General features: G+C 37.1%; 1 pseudogene; it reads left to right on the forward strand.

The window, feature by feature from the left end:
- Positions 1-1815: 1815 nt before the first annotated feature.
- The window catches only part of LOC132022342 (RIB43A-like with coiled-coils protein 1), a 169034-nt pseudogene continuing 156346 nt past the window's right edge, over positions 1816-14503 (forward strand).

Here is a 14503-nt window from a genome sequence, read left to right on the forward strand (position 1 = left end):
TACAATGACTTATTAGCAGTGTATTAAAAAGGACCTATTATCCTAGGCATTCCAAATTCATATTATGGCCATTCAAATGAATTGCCTGCCCACACACATTTTGTCTTGAGCATGGAAAAACCATGACATAGTAAATAGTCCAACCAAGACTCTAATGAACCTAATTAAGCAGTAACAGCATGGAAACATGCGCACTCTTAGTTAAATTAATATTTCTTTCACAAGGAGTCACGGAGACAATATGGGTTTACATAAGCATCTGAACCATGAAAAATATATTTATTTACTTCCCAAGTAGGAGATAGTCACTGGTACCCTGCCAAATGAAATACTTCCTATATAATAACTAGACACAAGACTTACCCACTCACAAGGAAGCATTATGAGTGCTTCCCAGTGACATGTCATAAGCAGGATCACACAGATAAACAGAAACCACAGCTGTAAAAATAGATGGCTTTCTAAGGCCAAAATGTGATAGTACACCTCCAATCTTTGAAAGACAGTTACAAAGTTAGTAGTCATGAGATGACTCATGCCAGTCCTCATTAGTCCCTAATGGAATTCCCTCCGAAAAAGTCACTTAATTCTCTGAGTCTTATTTTTCCTCTATGTAAGGTGAGGGATTGAAATGAGAGAATATGATAAATGTCACCCTCCGTATCAACACACAACAGAAAAAAGGAAAGCCTGGGTTTAATCCTTGCTCCATGGGTTTGGTGACTATCAAGAAATCAGTTGCTGGGGCACCAGGGTGGCTGGGGGCAACAGGGAAGGCACATGAAAGCAGAAAAAAGAGATAAAAGGAGCCTCTTCCCTCAGCGCAATTGAAAAGACTCCTGGGGGCACCTGGGTGGCTCAGTGGGTTAAAGCCTCTGCCTTCAGCTCAGGTCATGATCCCAGGGTTCTGGGATCGAGCCCCACATCGGGCTCTCTGCTCAGCAGGGAGCCTGCTTCCTCCTCTCTCTCTCTGCCTCTCTGCCTGCTTGTGATCTCTGTCTGTCAAATAAATAAATAAAATCTTTAAAAATAAAAAAATAAAAAATAAATTAAAAAAAAAAAAGAAATCAGTTGCCTTCTCAAAATTTACAAAGTAAGCCTGATAATAATAATACCTATTCTGTAGGGATACAATAGGTAGCGATAACTAATGTGTATAAAACCTTTAGCTTTATGTGTCTGGCATATAGTAAATATCATTTGCTTTTGATATTTAGTAGACAAGAGTTCTAGGAAAGAGGTTGAAAGTAGCCTGCCTTTAAACCCTTAAATCCAACAAAGTCTTTAAGCCCTGCAAAACCAAACACTGGATACATAAAACTTGAGCCCAGAATAACAGTTTCTTAAAATATAGATGGGAAAGAGGGAAGGAAGGGGGGAGGGAAGGAGAAGCGGAGAAAAGAAGGGAGGAGTAAAATATGCAATACTCTCCTCATTGTGGATCTATGAATTAAATTTGACAAGTAATATTTAAGTAACACAAAATCTTCCAGACAGTTAGTGAAAAAAGACAAAAATAATTCATCTGCCCTAATAGTGCAGAAACGTAGGACCTTGTTAGATGTATGTCTTCTCATTTATCTTAAAGACGATTAGGTTTTCTGAAGAAGAGATTTTTTAAAAATCAAATAAACACATGAAAAATTGTTAAATAAAGACAAGAGTCTTCAAATCAAAAAGCTTAATGAATTGCAGCAACCAGAGACAAGAGGAGGAGGGACAAGGAAGAGGGACCAAGAGTGAGAAAAGTCAGTCTGAGGATGGTCCATCTGGAAGAGGGGCCTGGATCAACCAGAAGGAACCTCCAGAGTCCACATGACAGATGTTGGACTAGATCAAGGGTTGGCCAGATGGTAAGTAGTTAAGGCTATATGCACCACATGGCCTTTATCACAAATACTCAACTCTTACATTTTTAGTGTCAAAGCAGTCACAGATCATGCATAAACAATGGGTATGGCTGCCTTCCAACAAAATTTGATTTACAAAAACCAACAACAGCGAAATGTAGCCTACTGGCTATCATTTGTCCGTCCCTGCTTTCCACCAGGTCCACCCACGTCTGAGTTTTTAAACTTTATTAATTTCTTAGTCTTTCAGTAATATATTCAGGAAGGGCTTGTGAATGCTATTATTTCCTAAGTGTTTGCCTATCCTAGAATATATTTCACACAAAGATCATAGCTTGGCTAAGCATAGCATTATAAGAAGTTGGATTCTGCCACATTGCTCCACTGTTTCTGGTGATATGTAAAAAGAATACAGAGCCTTTTCTGAGTTTCCTTCTTCTGAACTGCCTCAACACCGTATGATTTCCCAGATTGAATTTTAACTAGCAGGCACTATGTTCACAAATGACTTTTGAAAGTTGTGTCAAAGTTACTGATAAAAGGTAGAATAGCAATCAGTAAAAGACTGGAATCTCTTGGGCTGTGCAACCCCAAAGGGCATATGACTTTGAGTTGATGAAAAATCAGTGTTTCCCTGCATTTTCTTTGATCTCTTATATAGAGGGAATGAGAAGGGAGAAGAAGAGAGACTTTAGGTCTTTGTTTCTCTCATATTTTTGCATTAGATTACATTAGCTTTTTGGACCGGTGGGAATTTGAAAGCGAAATCCTCTAGACACACTGTCCAGTTTTTTATATGTCAATTCACGAATCAGCCACCTGTTTCAACTATTGAAACGTTTCATATATCTGGTGCTTTTCCTTTACTGACTGACATGCCAGAGAACATTCTGATGGATGACATGACAGAGATGGATTCTGACCACCACAATGGAAAAGGGAAGTTCTTCCATTTTCTGGGTTTATTTTGCCAGATTAGAGTCCAGTTATTCATGACTGGTGGGCAACTTAATCAAGATACAGGGATAGACCAAAGAATTTCCTTGCTGTGACAGAATTTTTTTTTTTAATTTTGTGACAACTCAATGATAATTGAAACTTTACCTCAGCCTCTATGAAATAAGCCCACTATGAAATATTCCCTCATGATAAACACAGTCTCCCCATCAAACATTACCTGAGATTAAGAACTACAATTACTTATCCTGTATATTAATATTCCACTTCCAAATCTTGGTACTGTTTTTGGAGTGGGTGGAGAGATTCTTAAAACTCTGGATTCAGTTTTCTGTTACATGAAAGAGATGACACAAAGTCAACACTTTCCTCAGTTCATCTTAAATTTAAAAAAAAAAAAGTGTGTGTATGCCCCTTTTCAATGTTAATTTAAAATCTCATTTAATGAACTTATTTTTTACTTAGCTTATTTAATAAGAATGACTCATTTTTATGGATACAAAAAAAAATCAGTTATCCTGGATGATTGGGTCCTATGTCATTTATATTAGATGCCCCTCATCATGGGGAGAATAGGGTGATCCATCCTCATGGGAAATGAATTTGCCTTTCTTGCTGACAATATTTCTGCCCAAACCACCACCTGAGGTCTAAAAGAAGATCAACTTCAGCCTAGTGATTCCTAACGCATTGCCTCCAACCAAGGAACTCATTTTATGTAAAAGCTGTGCTGCAAGGGGCTTACTCCCACAGAATTGACTGGTCTTCTTCACCACTGCATTATCTCGAAGTAATTGGCCTCACAGGTGAGTGGATTGACATAACTAAAGGCTACATCAGTAATCTATTGCCACATAACATATCACCCCGAAATTGTGATTAAAACAGTAGTTTATTATTTCCCACAATTCTGTAGCTCGAATGGACAATTCTTCTACTAGTTCTGCATGGGCTACCTTATTTGGCTTCAGTCAGCTGGATACTCAGTTATGATTAGATGGTCCAACTTGACACCTTGCCAAAGTCCAGATGGGATGGCTAGACCCCTCTCTCGTCCTAACCTGCTTCACACGATGGTGGAAGCATTCCAAGAGAGCAAGGTATGAAGTACAAGCACTTGTCAAAATTCTGCTTGTATTCACTTGTACTGAAATTCCATTGCCTTAAGCAGTCACAAAGCTAAACCCATAGCCAGTATGAGAATAGGGTACTATAATTATCACACTGAACTTTTTGAGCAAAGGGCCCAGAAACAAGAGGTGTTTCCATGCCAAATTTTATTAGGCACAAATATCAGGTGGTAGATACCTTTAACTGACTAAGCACATGCTCCCAAAATAGGATAGGGAAATGGGTGCAGGGTGTAGTGCTGGATTTTGGCTTTGTTTCCTTGTGAAAACTTATCTTTCACATATGCATACGTATTGTATAATGGATTATTTTTACAGTCTTTTGAGATGGAATTCTGGTTTTATTAATAGATTTAATAGTGAGAGTTTATGATAAAGCTGTGGTTAATAGTTTATTGAAGTTCCTGAAATTTTTAAAAATAAGCTTACGAAAAGAATTACTTTGAATATGCAACTTTCTCCTTTCTGCCCTCATTTTGAAGCCACTTCAAGATGGTCTTATAAGTTACTCACATTCACTATGTAATAGCGATATATAGCAAATATTACCTGAAAAGTGATCATGAGATTTATTATAAATTTTTAAAGTGAATCCTTAGAATAAGGTAAAAATTAATGCTATGTGTACTTTTGATAAAAGAAATCATTTCTCCTAATAATAATTATGGCTATAACTCACCATATATTACCTGTCACTGTTGAGCAAATAGCAAAAAAGGAATTAACCTTTGAACAGAATTAAATGAAAATGAAAGAGCTAAGTGTTATAGGAGTGAAAATATTTATACAAATGCTAATTAAGTATTTGGCATTTAAGTTAAATGGCATAAAATAATATTTTTCAGGCAAGGAGGGAAAAGTACCATGAAAGCCACACTTACAACCTTTATACAGGCTAAGCATTTAAGGGTCTGATTTTCTAAAAGATTTTTTAAGGCTGTGCTATGAATGTAGTTCATGTCTCGGTACCTGCATTTCTATGTGACTATAGACACAAACTAATTTCACAGTATTGACAGTCAAAGCTACTCAGTAATATGGGCAACCAAAATATTCAAATTATTACTTCTAAGGTATGTTTGAATAATACTAAAACAAGTATCATTCATTTTCTTAAATTGCCAATATGGTCCTTTTAAGTAAACAACCTGGTTTAAAGATCTTTTTGTCAATTATTTCGACTGGCATTCTATAGAAACAAGTAAACTCAAAATGGTATTCAAATTACTGATTGAAAATACAAACAAAACTTTAAAATCCATTTGTAACCAACATAATATAAGTTCAGCTTCCTAAGCCCTCTTGGTGTAAGTAATTAGTTTCCATGTAAATACATGTGTCCCATGAATTGTAAGCTTTTGGAATAAAGGCTGGGAGTGGGTATCAGTTGGAGTTAGGCTCAGCTTTGAGTAATAGAAATCCAAAAATATGGGCTTAAATAAAAAAGGATCCTTTCTCTGCCATGACATAGTCCAGGAATAGCCAGTCCAGGACAAATAAGGTGCTTTCTGCATGTCTTTGAACAACCTGCTTCCAGCCTTTGATCTTCAATTACCCAGAGCATGGCCTTCATCGTCATGGTACATGATGGGGACCTAGACATCACTCTACAATCTAAACTGCTGTTTGGAGAACTAAGAGAGGGAGAAAAGGGCAAAGAGAATCCTCAAGCTTTCTTATGAAGAAGTTTCTGGAAATGTGTCACCCATCATTTTAATATGCTTCACGTTAAGCAGAACATTGTCAAATAACCACTTAGCTGCAAAAAAGACTAGGAAATGTAATCTTTATTTACATGTGCTCTGCTCAAAATTTTTCTTCCACAGAAAAATGGACAGCAGATATTTGGGGACAACTCACTATCTCAGCCAGTTCCTTGTCTTACTCTTCCTGTTCCCTGCACCCTTTTCAGTGCCTAACAAAACAGACTTTCACTAAATTCTTGTTGAACAAATCAATAAGTGGGAGAATGAGCAAATGAAGTGAGAGAATACATATGAATTCACTTTAAAAGGCTTTAAGAAAATGAATTTCAATTGGAGTGCTAATTAATATAATCCAAACTTCCGAAAGAGCATCATTCTAATCAACTTTTCAGATCCTCCTGAAAAATATGTTGAAATAAAAGTCAACTCTGAAAATTTTAAATGTTAACCCTAAATATTCAGTGTCTATCTATAATTATACAAAGAGAATATAGATATTAAACTCCATGATGAACAGTAAATGAATTAAATGCCATACCCCAGTTACTAAAAACAGCAATCTGAACAATGAATAGTCCTATTTTTAGACCTAAACATGTACCTGGAACTCTGTGGGATGCTCTAAATACATCAACTCCTTTAATATTTGAAACTATCTCAGACAATGAACAAAAGCACCTTAAATATGAGGAACTACAATTTATAGAAGTTAGGCAACTTTCTCATGGTCATAGGAAGAAAGAAGCAGGTTCCATACTCGGAGCTGGCTGCCTCCCAAGCCTTTCTTCACTATGAGAATGTCATATACAGGACTATAAAATGAGACTGGATTGGCAGCCTGGATCCAGATTATGGATAGCCTTGAATTCAGGCCAGAGAAATTCAGTTTCATTCTGACATAAATTGAAAATCGTCACAGATGTTGGAGAATGTGATACATATGCGGTCTTGGAAATGTTACCCTGAAAATATTGTACAGGATGCACCTGAAGGAGACGGAGGAGCAAAAACGCTGACATGACACTCAGAGTTTGCCAGTAAAGCGATGTCTAGACTAGAATTGTAGCTCCAGAATTCAAAACATGGTTACACACATAAATGTATTTCAAAGGAAAAAAAATGAACCAAGAGAAATTTGGTGAACAAAGAGTGTATCATAGTTCTGTCTGACTTTCAGGTGAGGGATAAGAGGCTCTCAAACTGGAGCCAGAGTCCTGTGCTCCCTCCTTGGATTCCCACGCACTCCAATGGCCAATGGGCTCAGTCTCCTCCTCGTTGTTGATCATTTCTACAGGAGAGCAAGAGATGTGCACACGTTTCAAAACAACTTCCAGACCAAGAACACCCCAGTTCCTGGAGCCTACACTACCTCCCTCTTCATGCTATGTCATTAATTAACAAAATTTTCAAAGACCAATTATCAGAACATAGCCCTGATCTTGACAGAAGGAGAAAGGCACTACAGCTGAAATACTGGTTTCAAATACCGTACCAACAGAACACTAACTCCTATTACTAGCACTTCCTTGCTAATTACCCTCATTGCTATAGTTCTTTGACCTCAGCTTCTAAAGTGTCTGTTTCCATCCTTAATGGATGTCTGGCTTCACTTCATGTGTTCTTGATAACATAGGAAGACTACAGTCCTCACCTTCCCATTCTTGCCTCTACATCCACCTCCCCTTTCATCTGTAGTACAGTGGAGAAAGCGTTACTCCTAACACAGAAAGAACTTCTACCTGGGCTCTGCTTCCCATTTCCTCTTGTCTTCCAAAATTCTGAAGTAGCAATCATTCCTTTCTCACTCACATTTCTATTTTATTCATCTTCAGTTAAGCATCTAACTCTTGGTTTCAGCTCAGGTCATAATCTCAGGGTCCTGACATTTGAGCCCCGAGTCAGGCTCTTCACACAGCAGGGAGTTTGCTTGAGATTCTCTCCATCTCCCTCTCTCTCTGCCCCTCCCTGCCCCCCATCTCTCCCTTCCATTCAAAACAAACAATAAACACATCCTCCCTTGCTATCACTTCCTCCTCCAGCTACCAGTCCAGGTTCCCAGTCTCTTTCACCATCAAATGCCTAGGGAGTTGCTGCATACAACATTTCCATTTCCTTATCTCTACTCGAGTATGGCCTCTGTATTCATTACACAAACAGAACTCCAGGTGCTACGGATCACCCTGTTGAAAAGCCAATAGACACATTTCTCTCTTTATCTTATGTGATATAAAATAAGCATTCAAAACAATTTTCTCTTTCTTGAAATGCTCTTTTCTCTTAGTTCCTGGAAGAAGACTCACCCAAGTGTTTCTTTTACCTCACCTGCTCCTCCTTTCAAGTCTCCTTCCCTCTTGCATCTCCTCTACGGTAACTCCAAATATTGGCATTTTTCAAGACTCACTTCTTGTCCCTCTTTTCTCTAGACATGCTCTTCTTGAGTAATCTGGTTTATGGCGACAGATTTACATTCCAAGAGAGTGCTAATGTTGCTCAGTATATACATAACGCTCTCAACCATGTCATCCTCCAAGAAGCAGTACAGTGTACTGAATAAGTGCCTTGTTTTGAAACGTAGTGCCCTTATTTCTAGCTGGGGGGTTTGTTCACATTGATTAACTTCTCAGTGCCCTACTTTCCCAGTGATAAAATGGTAATAATAAACATACCTTTTTCTTAAGAGAATTGTGAAAATTAAATGGGTTATAACATGTTAAGTTATTAGAACCATGACCGGCCCATCATAAGCTGTCAAAAGAGTCTTGCTATTGTAAGTGAGTAATGAGTTAAAACAGAGCGAGGCACACTTTCAGGTCAGAAATGTCAGACTCTGCAAGAGGAAATGCCAGACACGGAAGTTGAGGCGGTCAAAGGCAGAGCAATGGTGTGGCCTTCTGAAAGTCAGACCAGGAAGGCTGTTACTGGCCCACCTAGAGGTTCTGCTGAGAATGGTCATGAAACTCTCCAGGCTTCCCAGCTGCTGAGAAGAGGGTCTTCTGGGCTTCCACATCCTTATCATGGGCTTCATCTCCTTATGTAACCTGAATGTGTCTCTTTCTTGCAATCTGAAAAAGCCTAACATTGTCTACAGTGTTGCCATCTGTTAAATTATTTAGTTAGCATACATTCTCAGGAGTGTAATTACTGGGTCAATGAGAATAAACACTTTTATGTTTCTTGACAGAATATTTATGTATGTTTTCTATAAGTACTAAACCAATTCACATTGCTTCCAGCAAAGTGTGTGCCTCTGCAATCTTACCCACAATGGATATTAGCAAAGATAAAATATTTAGTGTATGTTTATTGTGCCTTAATACAGTCACTCTTGCAGTGACTGAACAAAGGGAAGGACTCTGGCTCAGGCCCTAGGCTTGTTTGGCCAGAACAATCTATAGAACTTGCAAACCCCTTCAAAGGAAGGATTTAGAAAATCAATTTAACTCAAAGACCCTGAGTTTTAACAGAGTGGATAAACCCACATGAAATAATTTAAGAGGTTTTATTTTAGGTATAGTTTTGTTAATACAACTAATTCACTAATACTTTAATAAAAAGAACATGGTCTTGATTTCAGACAGACTCCAACTGAAGACTCATTTTCTAGTATTTTGATTTTAAACAGTTTTCTAACCTTAAGAGACGAATAATAATGCTTATCCCTACAGTGTAATGTGATAGTTAAATAAAATAATATGTATGCAAGATACATATTGATACATTCTCGCTCGCTGGTGATTTCAGGGATTTTCTGCCTTGGTGCACTCTCTCTTCTCCAACCCACTGCTAGTCATTTGTTCCTATGTATATCCTGCCTTTGTCTCTGGGCAAGGGAGAAAATAAGGATCATAAAGTTTTTCTTATTTCATTTGGCAAAGGAAAACACTGTCCTAATATTTGCATACTGTGGGTTGTCAGCTATGCAGTTTGTCAGCAAACTTCCTGTGATCCAGTATCTTAGGTTAAATGTATTTATTCAACTGAAACAGATTTATAGACCATGAAATATCCATCAATGGAAAATTTTTTTCACACAGAGGAAAATGCAACCATACATGACTTAGGAGTAATACCTCCAAAACAATCTTAGGCAAAAATAAGAAAAGGAGCTAGAAAATAATTATGTCTTCTTTCCTCACTCCATTCAATAAAACCCAATCTATCTCAGACCACACCGTATTCATAAAGTGTTTCTCCTTCCTTTCCAATGACTAAATGACCTCCTTCCCCTTTGACTATTCTTACTTTTTTATATCTACTGTTCATGAAGTTCTGATGAAAACCTAGCCTATATTGTTTTTCTAATGTATGCTTTATGTCTCCAAATACATTACCTGGATGACAGAGATATCTTTATATATTTTGTATCCTCTGCAAGAGGGAACACAGTTACCCATGTTCATAGTAGATATGCGTGTTTTATTGATCATCATGACTACAATTTAAAGTTAACATGTCATGGAGACTTCTTACAATTAGAGAAATTTTTCCTCTAATTACTTTTAGTAGTTAAATTTTGGAATCTAAACAAAAAGCTCAATATTGAAGAAATAGTTAATTCGTGGCCTACCCAAAAAATAGAATACGATTCAGGTATTAAAAATTATGCTTATTTGTAACAAGGCAATAAAGGTTTATGAAATATCAAAATATTGAAATATATTTATATTTTTATAAAATAATAAATATATTTATATTATATTAAATATTAAATATATTTAATTTATATTTAAATATGTGATTTCTATAAATCACATGATTTATATAAATCATTATATATAATAAATTTATTGTATTATAATTTATATAAGTATATTTATAAATTTGTATAATTTATATAATTAATTATATAAAATATTATAAATATTATATATAATAAGTTATACTATATATAACCCAAGATGCTCATCTCTCTCTTCTCCCTCATCAAGCTCATGAAGGCTGGGAGTCAGGAGAATGCTGCAGGCCGCTTCCCCCAACCCCTTCTCCCACTATCCCTACCTTTGACCCTAGATAATAAAGTTATTCACTAAAAAAAAAAAAAACCCTAGTAGCCCAGATGCTAGAGAAGAAAGAGGCAGAACGGACACGTCGGCTGAACAAGAAAGTCCAGGAATTTCGGGGGCAAAAGCAGCAGCTCAAGAATCAGCGAGAATTTGACCTCTGGGATCCTGGCTGACTCTGGATGGAGTTTCCAGCCCATCTTGGCCCCAGCGATCCCCCCTGTGGCCCAGCCAGCTTGCAGTGCTTTGCTGGGGAGGACCTGGAGAGGGTCACGTGCCTGCAGGAGCAGTTCAGACAAAGCCTGGAGAGGCAGCTGCAGAAGCAACAGCAAGTCTAGGACGATGAGAAGTGCGCGTTTATGCTTAATGACCAACTGCGCCTTGCCACGGACATGCGGGCCGCCCAGCTGGCCAAGCTAGAGGAGTCCTGTCGCGTGGCCATGATGTCTGCTATGGCCAATGCCAACAAAGCCCAGGCAGCCGAACTGGCTGAGCGGCAGCGTCATGAGCATCAGCACGAACAGGAGGTCAACCTCCTGAAGATCCAGAACCAGATCACCAGTGACCTACTAACGAAGAACCCCCAGGTTGCCCAAAACACTATAGGGTCCTGCTCTATTGTTGGAAGGGCATGACTCCAGAGCAGAGAGCTGCCACCAGGAAAGTCCAGGAGGTGCAATGCCATGAAAAGGAGGCATAGCATCAAGCCGACCAAACACTGGATGCCAAATGGGAGAGCCAGGCCTTGCACCTGGCCCAGGCAGCAATGGAGCTAGGGAACTTTGTGCTGAATTTCAAAGGGGCCTGGGCTTCTTCAGTCAGCTCCTTCAATTCATTTATATATATATATACATACACATATATGTATATATATTATAATATTTTATATGAATATATAATTTATATAAACATATTTTCTATAAATTATAATAATAAATATTATAATTTGTAAATTATTAAAAATCGCATGTGATTTGTATAAATTAATATGTAAAATATTAAAATATATTTATTTTGTAAAAATAATAAATATAATATTTATATTATATTAAATATATTTTTAAAATATTTAAATAATTTAAATATTTAAATTTATTTTAAAATATTAAATATTAAAAACGGACAGCATATCAAAATTTATTTTCAATGTACACCTCAATCGTTTCTGGAAAAATATATACAAAAACACTGAGGACTTCCGATTCTGGCTATGTCAGACTAGTTTGTAGCCAACCTTCCCACCAGAAACAATTAAAAATCTGTTGGGAAAAATCAGCTATGTGAGGTACTGGAGATCCACCAAAGTAGCCAGAATTTGAGGATCCAAAATTCTGGAAAGAATAATACATTAATATGAACCTAACCTTGTGTATTTCCTTTTTCCTCAAAATATTTATTATTCTTAAGAATAACAGAACCAAGTGTCCAAAAAGATGAGCAAAAGAGGACAGCTAAGACTTAGAGAAATAAGTCAGAACTCAGCAACTGTGCTGAACTGGGAAGGAAGGAGGGAAGGAGAGATGGAATGGAAGAAGGCAGGAAGACAGGAAGGTAAGGAAGGAAAGCTTGGAGCCACCATAATAGCCACCAGACCTTAAAGGGCCAAGATCCCAGAAAGAAGAAAGTAAAAAGCAATAATAAAATCCTCTACCAAGGAATTTGGCTGTGAAAGAGTAGGGATTTGAAATGGCAGCCAGATAAAACAGCATCAAAAAAGGTCACATTGTTGGGGCGCCTGGGTGGCTCAGTGGGTTAATTCTCTGCCTTCAGCTCGGGTCATGATCTCAGGGTCCTGGGATCGAGTCCCATATCGGGATCTCTGCTCAGCAGGGAGCCTGCTTCCCCCCTCTCTCTGCCTGCCTCTCTGCCTACTTGTGATCTTTCTCTCTCTGTCAAATAAATAAATGAAATCTTTAAAAAAAAAAAAGGTCACATTATAAGTATGGAAATAGACTAAATTAGACTGCTACAATCTTAAGAAAAATAAAGATACTAGATGAAAAGACTTATGAAGCTACAATAGTTAAAAGTATGGAAAATACTTAAAGATAGTTAAGGAAAAATCCAATGTAATGGAATAGAGAAACTTTCTTATGGAAAGAAATGGAATTTTGACCTTTATGTCATAGCATACGCAAAATTCATTTCCATGTAGATTTAAGATCTAAACTTAAAGGAAAAACAATAAAGTTTCTAGCAGACAACATAGAAGAAAGCCATTTTTATCCTAAGGTGGATGAAAATATCTTACAAAAGACACTACACATAAAGGAAAGAAAATGATGAATTGAACTCTTCTTAAAGTCAAGAGCTTCTATTTATCAATAGGTACCACTAGGAGATTAAAAGAACAAGAATGGAGAAGGTATTTGCCATATATACAACAAAGCATTTTAATCCAGAATACATAAAGAATTCAGAAAAATCAATGACAGGATGATAGCTAGCATAGTAGAAAAGGGAGCAAAACCTTGAGAAGGCACTCTACAAAAACAGGATACACAATGGACAAGAAATATATCAAAAGTGCTAATAGTGGTAGACATACAAACTAAATGCATAATAAAATACCATCATATATTCTCCAGAACAGCAAAGATGTAAAACACTGATACATACCACATGTTGCCAGGGATAAGGAGCAACTGAAAGTCTTCTACCCTCCCCTACATGACTTTAAAAACCTGGCTGGAAGCATCGACTGTGCGAGTAAACATACGCATACTCTCTGACCCAGAAATTCTACCCTTGGATGGAACTCCAGGATCCCCATAAAGCACACATGCATACAAGTATTAGAGAAAACGTACAAAATGATTTACAACAATGTTCTTCACAATAACTAAAAAATAAAATTTTAAAGCTTTTCAGCAATAGAAAGAATAAATTTTGTTATGTTACTGCCATGGAATACTATGCAGCAATGAAAACTACCAAATCACTGCTCTGAGCAGCCATGTTGATGAGTGTCACAAATAGAGTGTTGAGTGAAAGATGTTGGACAACAAAGGGTACATTTATATAAAGATGGCATTTACAATAACATTGAAAAATAGGAAATTAATCTATATCTTCAGAAATCAGGTTCCTGGATGGAGCTGGAGCTAGAGAGTATAATGTTGAGTGAAATAAGTCATAGAAAGACAAACACCATATGATCTCACTCATATATGGAATTTAAGAAACAAAATAAATGAGCAAAAGAAAAAAAAAAGAATGACAAATCAAGAAACAGACTTTTAACTACAGAGAACAAACTGATGGTTACCAGAGGGGAGGTGTGGGGGGGGGGGGGGGCTGGAGATTGGGGATGTGGATTAAACAGCACACTTTCATGAAGAAAATAAAATGATTAAAAAATATCTCCAAGAAGTAAAAATTTAAAAAGATTAAAAAAAAAAAAAAAAGTCAGGCTAATGATTACTTGAGAGACAGAATAATGTCCCCCTAAAGATGTTCACATTCTTATCCTTATAAAGAGGAATGTTACCTTACATATGAAAGGGACTTGCAGACATGATTAAATTAAAGGTTTGGGGCTATGAAGATTATCCTGGATTATCTGGGTGGGTCCATTATAATCACAAAGGTCCTTATAAGAGGGAAACAGGAGGAGTCAAAATGAGAAGGAGACAAATTTGAAGATAGAGAAAGAGATCAAAATCCATGAAATGCAGATGAACTCCAGAAAGCAGAAAAAGTAAGGAAACTGTTTTCCCCCTGAAGCCTCCGGAAGGAATGTAGTTCTGCCAAATTATTGATTTTAGACTTCTAAGCTGTAGAAGTGTAAAACACACACACACACACACACACACACACACACACAAAACCATCATTTGAGGACCTATGAGAAGAAGGTA

Source organism: Mustela nigripes, chromosome 7 (assembly GCF_022355385.1).
Source record: "Mustela nigripes isolate SB6536 chromosome 7, MUSNIG.SB6536, whole genome shotgun sequence".
In the NCBI taxonomy this organism is placed as follows: Eukaryota; Metazoa; Chordata; class Mammalia; order Carnivora; family Mustelidae; genus Mustela; species Mustela nigripes.